Raw genomic sequence first — 10,926 nt, 5'->3', positions numbered from 1 at the left:
CTTCCCCTGCTCCCCACACACCGTCGTATCCCAAACACACCTGTGAGGACGGATGCCTCGACATCTCCCCTCGGCCCAGGGCCTGAGCGCTTCCTGATGAGGGTTAAGCAAGAGTGACCGCCTCTCCCCGTGTCCATGTTGCGGGCAGCTGCCTTCTCCTCAGCTCCCACGGGGCAGAACAAGAGCCAGCCAGCTCTCAACATCCCAGGATTTTCCAGGGATGTTAGCTGATAACTAAAGCAGTCGGGGCCTTGTGAGTGGTTGGTGGGAGGGATCAGGGTCTCCTCAGCATCCGTCAGTTCCTGGAGCATCTGAAGGGGCAGCCTACACCTGGAGGAAGGCGTGGGGCTGGCCCCCGTGGGTACCCAGTGCCTGGCATCTCCCAGGCCCTCTGTACTCCCTCACAGACCCCCTCCACTGAGCAGCACAGCCCTGAGGACAGAGGCAGCAGCCCGGAGAGCATTTCCAACACAACTGTGTTTATTCAGATTTACACATGAGCCCTCCAAGGTTTTGCTCCCCGCCCCCTACCCCTAGGCCCTCCCTTCCGGTTGAGCCGCCCTCTCCCTCCCCTCCGTCCTGCCCCTTCCTTCCCCCACCCTCCCCCATCAAGCTAAGGCCCAGCAAGATCAGCACTGGGGGAGAAGTCTTTGCTTTGAGGCACCTGATGCCCTGAGGGTCCGAGAGTTGAGAGCCCCACCCTTGGGGATTGGCACCAGAGAGCCTGCCCTGTCCCTCTACTGGCTACAATGCTGCATTCTCTTCCTCTTAGAGAGCAAGGGGTCACCCTTTCTCTTTTTAGACTGCGAGGGGCCACCCAGCCCCCAAGCCAGGGACTGCGCCCCAGAGACTCTGAGCCCAGGCCTTAGGTGGGGCATCTGAACAGGGGATGGGCCTCTGAAGAGAGCTCGCTTCTTGGACTTGGTGGCAGGAGCGGGTGCTGGGCTGAGGTCTCTTCTCTTTACAGATTGGGACTGAAGAGCTCCCTGGGGTTCCCGCCCTTCTAGGCTGAGAAGGCCCGAGGCAGGGACAGGGCTCTGGGACAGCTTCCAGGGCCGCAGCCTGTAGTTGGTACCCACGGCAGAAACTATGCCAGGGATTTCCCTCTCCTCCTCACTTGACCCCTTAGACAGCCTGCGTGACTCCTGACAGCAGAGACTCCAGGGAGACCCCAGGTGTCCTTGGTCCCCACACCTGGGCAGGTGGGTCTGTGGTCCTGGGGAGGAGAGTCTGGCCGGGCAGCCCTCAGCCAGCGGGAATCCAGTCTCTCCAAAACCACAACAGGGTTTATGGACCTGGCCATCCCAGTGCGCACCCTGCCTCGTCCCTGAGGGTCCCGGGAAGCCCTCTGGGGGGTGGGTCTGTGATCCTGGGAAGGAGAGTTTGGCAGGGCAGCCCTCGGCCTGTGAGAATCCAGCCTCTCCAAAAGCACAACAGGGTTTTTGGACCTGGCCATCCCAGTGCACACACTGCCTTGTCTCTGAGCGTCCCGGGCAGCCGTCTGGGGTGGGCAGGCCAGGCACATCTCTCTCTGCTCCTTGACCCGCTGCAGACTTAGAAGAGATTGAGTCCAGCTGGGTGGTGCCATGACTAGGGACTGCCCTCTCACACGGTTCCTCCTTCAAGGATAGGAGGCGCTTCTCTGCTACCTGCGGGAGTAAAGGGGGCAGTTACTGGCTCTGCCTCAAGTGTGAACAGGGCCCAGGGTGGTGAAGACCAAGGCGCTTGGGCGGCAGGCAGGGAAGCCTGAGGCAGCTGGGCTTTCTGTCAAAGACAGAGGGTGTGGCTCCGCTGGGCATCCCGCTGGGCCTCACTGCAGTTTGCATCCTGACTCCCCTCCCTGGCTCCTCTCCATCCCGTTCCATCTGAACCTGCACCTCCCCACCTCGGAGTGGCTCCCCAAGAAGCCGAGCATCCCCCGCAGGGTGGGGTGGACAATCAGGTGGGGCTTCTGTGCCGGGTCCCTCCTGCCCCCAGGGTACCTGGGTTCCCCTCCCTCCCTGCTCTACCTGGGCAAGGGTGAGTCCTTCCTCCTGCTCCAGCTCCTGGCTTAGGGCCAAGAAATCCATGTGTGGATCTGGGGAAAGCAATTCTTCCGGGAATCGGGGGTGAATGACGGCCTCCACCTGGAAACAGAAGGAAGACGGTGTGAGCTTCCCGGGCAGGGAGTAACCTGGAGCCAAGGACACCTGGAGGAGATGCAGAAAGCAGTGAGCGCCCCGTCCCCACCCTTCTGGAGCTGTCTCATATCATGGCGACCACAGCTACACACACAGACCACAGACCTGGTAGCGTACACACATGCAGACAGAGACACACAAACCACACACAGACACACAAAGAGACCCACATATGACACAGGAAAATGGACACAAGTAATTTCCACACTCCACACTCACACCCACACAGACACAGAGTAACCGATCACAGACACAAAGACACAGACACAATCACATACACAGACAGTCAAATCGATGGCAACACACACACCCCTTCACTGCGGAGGAGCTAAGGAACAGAGCTTAATTCCAAGGACCTGCGAGTGCCACCCCCTGGAGTTCTGCAGACCCCAGCACTTGAGGCTAGCCCACCTTGGTGACAAAGTCTTTCTGGGAACCCAGATTGTCAGCGTAGCTCAGGATGCCTGGGTCTAGAAGCATCCCGTCCCCTTCCTGCTCCACTTCGCCCTCTTCCCATTGTCCCTCGATCTCCCTCATGGCCCCAGCGGGAGGCCCCAGCAGCTCCTCCATGATGTCCATATACTCCTGCACCACTTCAGGGGGAATCTCCTCGGGGGCCTTGGTCTCCGCTGGCCTCTGGGGCCTGGGTGGTGGCAGGCAGGCAGGTGGGGCCTTGGGGCCAGCCTTGCTGGGAAGGTACACTGAGGCAGGGAGGGAGGAGGATGGGTATGGTGAGGGCTGCTCCTCCTGCCTGCATCACACAGGGGAGGGCAGGGCTCAGGGACCTGAAGTGGGTCCCAGCTGGGTCAGGACCACCTGAACCACAGCGCCCGTGGAAGAGACGCCGCAGGAGGGGCATATGCGGGACAGCATCCTTTTGGAGGAAGCTTGGAGTCACTGATATGCTGAGTACTCCACCCGCTCATCCCTGCTTCCTGGGCAGATTGTTGAGTTTTGGAATGGCAAGGGGAGAGAGTAGCTAGGAAACCTGACCAGGTGAATACCCACTTCGTGACCACGAGCCGCCCAGCCCCCCAGCTCCCCTGAGCTGTCTTGTTGGAAGGAACAAATCCCTCTCTTGAAGGGAGGCATGGGTTGTGGGGACAGTGGCCTCCCTCGGCCTCTCTGGGCTTTGCCGTGGCTCCTGTGGGAATGTGGGAAGCCATACCTGGCTGCTTGACCACCTCAGGGGCCAACGGTCCCTGAGGTTCGAGCCCCGGCAGGGCTGGAGCAGGCAGGCACTGGGGCCCCTTCATCCACTGTGACTTCTGAATCTGCATCTCCTCCTCAGCCTCAGACTGTAGGAACCTAGGGTGAAGAAGGTGTAGACCGTGCTGAGAGGGTCCAGGCCCTCTGCCCCCAGGACCAGGCAGCAGCCGATGGCAGGGAATGGGAAGGCATGCCTCAGGCAGGCTGTCCAGGCCCTCCCTGAGGCCCGTCCCCCAGTCCCAGAGGGAACTACTCCCAGAGTTCTGGGCTCTCCCTCCCTCACCCGGCCCCTGCAGAGCCCATGGCATCAACAGGGCTTTCTGACTTAAGTCAGGGCCACGAGGCCCAGGAGGGCATCAGGGGTGGGGTTTATGGCAGAAGGCGTCCATGATGTTGCCCAGTTGCATGAGTCCTGAGGTTGGGACTGTGGGTCCCTGAAGGATAACCCAGGAAGATGAAGCATGGGAGACCCCGGTCGGGAGGAAGCAAAAGCTGGGTGCAAAAGACAGGGCCCCTTTCCCCTGAGGCTGCCGTCTTTCTGTCTTAAAGGAAGGGACTACGAGGAGCAAAGGCAGGCAGGCCAGAGATGGGTCTCATGGTGTCCTGGACGCAGGTCTCCCCTGACCCAGCGCAGGTTTCTCCAATCCTGGCCAGGCTGGGATGGGCGAAAACCGACTTCTGGCCACTGCTGTGAAGAGAGTGCACCCTGCTCTGTCTATAGTCCCCAGCGCCCCTTCTCCCCATCCTCACAACTGGCGGTGATCTCCTTTGGGCTGTGATGCTGGCTGCTCGCTCCCTGACCCTTAGTGTCAGGCAGGGGTTGGCCCGAGGCCAAGCAGGGCGTGGCTTCCCACCAGGGCAGGATAGAGACCCCAGAGCACTCTAGGAGGGAGGAGCAGCTTCCTGAGGGAGCCAGGGGCCCGGGAGGGCCTGCGTTTGTCCACTCCCTCCTCATGCTCCACACTGAGAAGCCACCATGGCCATCCGGCTTCTGTCACCCTCTGTCACCCTGCCATGTGGGCTCTGCCCCTGCACCCCAGACTCACTTACCCGCCATCTCGTAGTAGATCATCCGGTCAAAGTTGCTCGTGTGCTGCCATTCCCGCACGGCCCACCACAGTCCCCCCTCCAGGGTCATGGTGGGCTTCTGCCGGGCCAGGGATCTGAGAACTGGGCTGTAAGGCGGTGCAGTCAGTCCCAGTCCATAAGCCCACCCTCCATCCTAAGCCCACCAGTCCCAACACCCGGCCCCTGTCCCCCCCACACATGTCCTGTCATCTGTCTCTGTCCTGTTCTCCCCCACGTGGGCAGGATATGTCCCCAAGATCAGTCATCAACACAAGCCACCGGCTGGCCTCTCCAACTGCCCCTCGAGTCCTCAGTGTTACAGTGTTGACAAATGAACTCAGTACTATGGGTGGAATGTGAGTGTCCCCAGCATTCCTGTGCTGAAGCCCTCAGCCCCAGTGTGTCAGTTCTTGGAGTTAATCAGGGTTAGAGCAGGTCATGAGGGTGAGTTCCCATCATGGCATCCGAGCCCCGATAAGGGCAGTAGGAGACACCAGGGCTCTCCCTCTCACCCGCAAGAGGACACAGCCAGAGGCAGCCCTCTCCACCCAGGACACCAATATGCTGTTGCTTTGATCTGGTACTTCCGATCTCTGGAACTGGGAGACGTGAGTGTGTCCTGATAAAGCACCCAGTCTATAGGATTAGTTATGGCGGAGCCCGAGCTGACTGAGACAGCGCACCCACAGAATGACCGGGGAGCGAGGGTTAACATGCAGGTTCCAAGGCCCCAGGACTGAGCATTTAACCAGCTTCCTGGAGACTCTGGAGCAAGGCAGCCCCTGGGGATGCAGCCTCAGAGTCCTGGAGACGAGTAGAAACCAGAACTAAAGCAGAACGGCGTCGAAGCCCACTCCACGCCAAGCCTGTGAGCCTGGGGCAACTCTACTCCACGAATCAGGGTCCCCAGTGCACTGGGACTCGGCTCCAAGGGAGAATGCAACCAGTTCCAGGATGCAGGGGCAGCAAGATTTTTTGGGACAAAGATGGGGCCTCCTTACACCTACACCCTGGGCGGGGGACTTGCCTAGGGGAGTGGCTAGTGTGTCGCCTGGTGGATGTGCTCAAGCTTCCGTGGAGTACGGGTTTGCTCATCAGCGGGGGACACAGGATCACGGAGGCACCGCAGGATGGAGAGAGGCAGAACTGGGACTGAATCGACAAACTCTCAGATGCTGGCATTGCTGCCTCAGTCACCACAGTCCATGGCCCTGGGCTGCTGGGCTCGTGGTGCCCTCAGAGCCATCACTGGAGCCCGTGGCTTTGGGGAACACTGTCCTAGATAGCCTAGTCCTGATAACGATAGCAGTAGGGACAGTAATCATTAACAGTTATCATGTAACGTGTCCCAGCATGTGCCGGGCACTGTGCTGTGTGCCTCATGTGTGAGCTCAAGTCACCTCTTCACCATCCTCTGAATGAAGGAACGTCGTCCCTTTTTCTAGAAGGGATCGAGGGCAAAGCTGCAAATACCTGCCCAGTAAGGATTGGCTGGACTCACGGGACAGTGAGGGGCAGGTGAGATGAGGGCCCTGAGAGTCTGTCCTGAGCGGCAGCCAGATGAATGTTGCCGAAAATGTGCCCTTCCATAGCTCAACCTGTCGCCTTCAAGACTACCCTGCAAGCTCCCCTGAACAGCGTGACCTTCCGTCCATCCAGCAGCCTCTTTATGGGTGAGCTTCAGGGTGAGCTCCGGTGCCCCGAGGACACTCACATGAAGAAACAGGAAAGCGCTTCCGTGTTCGGACTCTGGGGAAGGTGCCTCCGGGCCAGGGGCTTGTAGTGCTGCCAGAGTCGGAAGTTCTCATACACGCTCTGGGGGTTGCAGGAGTTGTCCGGCGGGGCCTTCGCCTGGGAGGGAGCCAGGCTGCCCTCTCCATGAACCCCTTGTGACCATGGACGAGCATTCCCTGGAGCCATGATGGGGCCCAGCTGGGGAGCAGGTGGTGGTGCTGGAGGAGGAAGGCCCTGGGACCAGCCTCCGTCACAGGCCTGGGTGCCCCCAATGATGTGGGCAGCCATAGTGGGCACCACAGGGACAGCTGCCAGGGGTGAGGGAAGTGGACATGCCACTCCCTCACAGATGGCACCTGGAGCCTGCCAGACGAGGGGAGCCTGAGGTAGGACCAAGGTCTGTGCCTGAGGGGCCTTCACAGGCCCCACTTCTGTCTTCATCTGGACAAGGACGTTGGAAGCCCGGGCCCAATTGAGGCCTTGGCCATCCTGTCCTGCCACCAGAGGGGTCCTGGGGAAGGCAGACAGCACCGGAGGGCCGCCTGGAGGAACCACTGCCGTCACGAGTTGCGGCCCATCTGCTGGGCCAGGAGCAGGTGTGGCAAAGGACAGAGCCGTGAACACTGGCATGGAGGCGCCAGGGTTCTTGGTGACACCCGGTTCCAGCTCTGGGCATGCTGTGGAGATGAAGGAAAGAGGTGAATGAGCTGGGGTCTCCAGGTCTGCCCTAGTCACTGGGGAATCAGAGGGGTGTCGTACAACTGAGGGCATGTGACAGGGAAACTGCAGCTTGCAAGTGTCCCTGATTGTGCATCGCATGCTCTGTTCCTCCGTAGGAGGGTCCCTTCACTAGAGAGCCTGGCAGTTAACCCAGATTGCACCACTGCATTCTAGCCTGGGTGACAGAGCAAGACTCCGTCTTGAAAAAGAAACAATGAAAGAAAACCACTGGATGGAAATCTCTCCCAAGCCAGCACCCTGTGAGCCCTGAAGAGAACCCATATGCATCACACCCAGTGTGCAAGTGATTGTTCTGGCACCATGCCCAGCAAGTGCTAAACATGGGTCAGAGTCAGGCGACACTTTCCTCAGTGCTCGGTGGTCCTGGCTGCCACTCAGGAAGCTCCGTTGCCAGGGAGCAGGTCTGAGAAGCAGTGGTGGAGTTCCCTGAGATACTGTCATTGCACAGCCAGCAAGAGCGGCACACGATTAGAGCACAGCCCGCAAGCGGTGAGCAGTGGGGCTGTCGGGGGGGAGGGGGGGGTGTCTGGAGATTTTCACAGCTGCTGGTCATGTTACGGTAGGTCGTGGGACAACGAGCCCATCTCTGGTCCTTTTCCTTTGAGCTCCCAATAACTGAATAGAGTGACCAACCAAGAACCAGAGGTTCTTGGGCCACAGGCCAGGTGTGGCAAAGTTGTCTGGAGCTCATCCCTGTTCGCTAGGACTTCATGCAGTCTCCAGTCAAGGGGAACAGGGATACAGCACATGCACCTCATCAGTCAGGACACACATCCTAACTTGAATAATAATAATAAGAGGACCATCTTCCTCTTTGTGTGCTACTCTCCTTCCTCTACTGAAAAGGAAAGCAGTCTTTCCAGACCTTTCCACTGAGAACCAGCAAGAGTCCACACCTGTCCCCTGTTCATGAGGTAGTAGACATGGAATAGAGGCAAATTGTTCATCTCCACAGAAACACAAAGTGCAGAGGACAGGCCGTGAGCTAGCAGACAAGAGGAAGTGGGTCTGAAGACCTGCGCTTCCACAAAAGGACGAACAATTCAGAACAACCTGGGAAGCCCAGGCCGTGTTGCCTGAACTTCCCCACTGCCCCCACCCCTGTTAAAGCCAACAGCTACCTGAACTGACTGAGAAGCCACCTCTGGGGAGCGAGCTGAGAGGCTGCGGCAGTTACAGTAGCCCCAGGCTCGCCCACCCAGAGGCTGTCACTGCATGCTCTGTCCCAGCCATCACACCCAACAGTCGTCTCTGGCTGAGACGACTTCTCCTCACTCCTCCCTAAGATCTAGAAAAGTCCAGTCCAAATCCCTCTGAACACTATGGAAGGGCACCGTCCAGGTGCCCGAAGACATAACACAGGGCTCAGGCTTGCCCGCCATCTTCATTGGGCCACCGGCACAACACGATCCCACCACTCCCTACAAACACACGGTGACGTGACCTGTCCCCCTCTAGAAAGAATCAGTACATCCACTCCATCCTTTCCCCTACACGGTGTATTCCCCCAGGCATCTTGGTCCACCTCCAAGGAGCCGTCCTCCCTAACCACAGACTCAGGGTGCCATGGCCCTCTCCAGGTGTGATGTCTTTGGGGACATCCAGTGCTCCCTCCGTCCTCGACACTAGCCCTATCAGCTGTCCCTGGGGCAGTGTCAAATTTGAATTCCCAAGGATTTGAAACGTGACAGAGACTTGGATAATGCCCCTGTCCCTACAGACTCACCTCCATTTGAAGCCATCCCCTCAGGCTGGGTGCTGATCACTGCTGTCTGACAGTTTCCACGATGAGAAAAGTCAAGAGCAGGACCCAGAGAGTGACCTGCCTCAACAGATTCTCCTGAGTTCAGGTAGGTCCGGTAAAATTTGAAAGTAAAGCAGTTTAGAACTTAGGACCCCAGACATTCTGCCGAGGGGGAGGGGCAGTGCAGCAGGTACTGGAAGGGGTGGGGGACATTCTGTGAAGGGCTCCAGCCAATAGGAAAGAACTGAGATTCCCTTCCAGCTGGAGGGCAGCAGCGCAGACTGTGTGCACCTCTTCAGGCAACTTTTTTTTTTTTTTTTTTTGCCTTGGGACGGAGTTTCGCTCTTGTTACCCAGGCTGAAGTGCAATGGCACGATCTCGGCTCACTGCAACCTCTACCCCCTGGGTTCAGGCAATTCTCCTGCCTCAGCCTCCTGAGTAGCTGGGATTACAGGCACGCGCCACCATGTCCAGCTAATTTTCTTTTTGTATTTTTAGTAGAGACGGGGTTTCACCATGTTGACCGGGACGGTCTCCATATCTTGACCTCGTGATCCACCCGCCTCGACCTCCCAAAGTGCTGGCATTACAGGCGTGAGCACCTGCACCCAGCTAAGAGCACTAATTCCTAACTCCCCCTGTGTTTGGGGCCCAAGGTGGGTTTGCAGTTTGAAGTCTGCTGAGGTGAGCCTCTTCTCTAGGAGATGGGGGCTCCTTCCCTTCCTCCACATCCCATTTCTTTTTTTTTTTTTTTTTTTTGTTTTGGAGACAGGGTCTCCCTCTGTCAGCCAGGCTGGAATGCGGTGACGTGATCTCAGCTCACTGCAACCTCCGCCTTCCGGCTTCAAATGATTCTCCTCCCTCAGCCTCCCAAGAAGCTGGGATCACAGGCATGTGCCACGATGCCCGGCTACATTTTGTAGTTTTAGTAGAGACGAAGTTTCACCATGTTGGCCAGGCTGGTCTTGAACTCCTAACCTCAGGCCTTGGCCTCTGAAAGTGCTGGGATTACAGGCGTGAGCCACTATGCCCTGCCCCTCTGGGTCCCATTTCTGAGAGGAGACCCCAGGTCCATCTGGAACATTCCTCAGATCTGAAACTGTCAACAGGCTAATTTAGTCCTTAAAAATCTTACATAATACCAAGCACAGTGGCTCACGCCTGTAATCCCAGCACTATGGGAGGCCAAGATGGGTGGATCACCTGATGTCGGAAGTTGAAGACCAGCCTGGCCAACGTGGTGAAACCTCTTTCTACCAAACATACAAAAATTAGCTGGGCGTGGTTGCGTGTGCCTGTAATCCTAGCTACTTGGGAAGCTGAGGCAGGAGAATCGCCTGAACCTGAAGGCAGAGGTTGCAGTGAGCTGAGATTGCGCCACTGCACTCCAGCCTGGGCAACAGAGCAAGACTGCATCTCTAAAAGAAAGAAAGAAAGAAAGAAAAAAAAAAGTAGGAAGAGAATGGCCATTTTCCTGCTGATGGGACAATATCCAGACTCAAATGTGGCTACAGAAGCCATCTTCCTCCTAACTGTTGAAAGCAGAGCTCTCCCATCAGAGAAGTAGCTTAGAGCCTGATTTATTTTAATTTAATTTAATTTTATTTTATTTTATAGAGACGGGTTTCTCCATGTTGGTTAGGTCAGTCTTGAACTCCCGACCTTAGGTGATCTGCCTACCTCGGCATCACAAAATGCCGGGATTACAGGTGTGCGCTACCATGCCTGGCCTTATTTAATTTTATTTTTTTATTTTATTATTTTTTTTTAAATAAATTTTTTAGGGGCTTTCCGGCAAAAAAACGGAAAGGCTGCTAGACAAATTCTAAAAGAGCTGTAACACTTTTTATTTTATTTTGAGACAGAATCTCACTCTGTCCCCCAGGCTGGAGTGCAGTGGTGCAATCTCGGCTCACTGCAACCTCCGCCTCCCTGGTTCAAGGCATTCTCCTGCCTCAGCCTCCCGAGTAGCAGGGTCTACAGGTGCCCGCCACCACGCCTGGCTAATTTTCCTACTTTTAGTAGAGACGGGGTTTCACCATGTTGGCCAGGCTGGTCTCGAACTCTTGACCTCGTGATCCGCCCACCACGGCCTCCCAAGGTGCTGGGATGACAGGCATGAGCCACGGCGCGGCCAGACCCTCCGGTTTAACGGTATGAGAGGGGAATGAAGGGGATGGCAGAGGACTGGCGATGTGTGTTATGAAGAGGATTTCTGTTTCCACTAGGTGGTGCTGTTGGCTTAGGAAT

At 57.2% G+C, this 10,926-nt stretch overlaps 1 non-coding gene and 1 pseudogene across 1 annotated transcript; both read right to left on the bottom strand.

Moving 5' to 3' along the window:
* Nucleotides 1–285: 285 nt before the first annotated feature.
* On the bottom strand, nucleotides 286–8,889 carry LOC135271075 (NUT family member 2A-like; annotated as a pseudogene).
* A 1,569-nt stretch (nucleotides 8,890–10,458) lies between these two features.
* Nucleotides 10,459–10,521, bottom strand: LOC135271120 (U7 small nuclear RNA). Its single transcript, XR_010339233.1, has one exon. It is a non-coding gene; the product is annotated as a U7 small nuclear RNA (small nuclear RNA).
* Between the last annotated feature and the right edge of the window lie 405 nt (nucleotides 10,522–10,926).

The sequence above is a fragment of the Aotus nancymaae genome, unplaced genomic scaffold, assembly GCF_030222135.1.
Source record: "Aotus nancymaae isolate 86718 unplaced genomic scaffold, 86718_ANA_hifiasm-v0.15.2.pri h1tg000075l, whole genome shotgun sequence".
In the NCBI taxonomy this organism is placed as follows: Eukaryota; Metazoa; Chordata; class Mammalia; order Primates; family Aotidae; genus Aotus; species Aotus nancymaae.
This window is presented reverse-complemented; position numbering and strand designations above follow the sequence as displayed.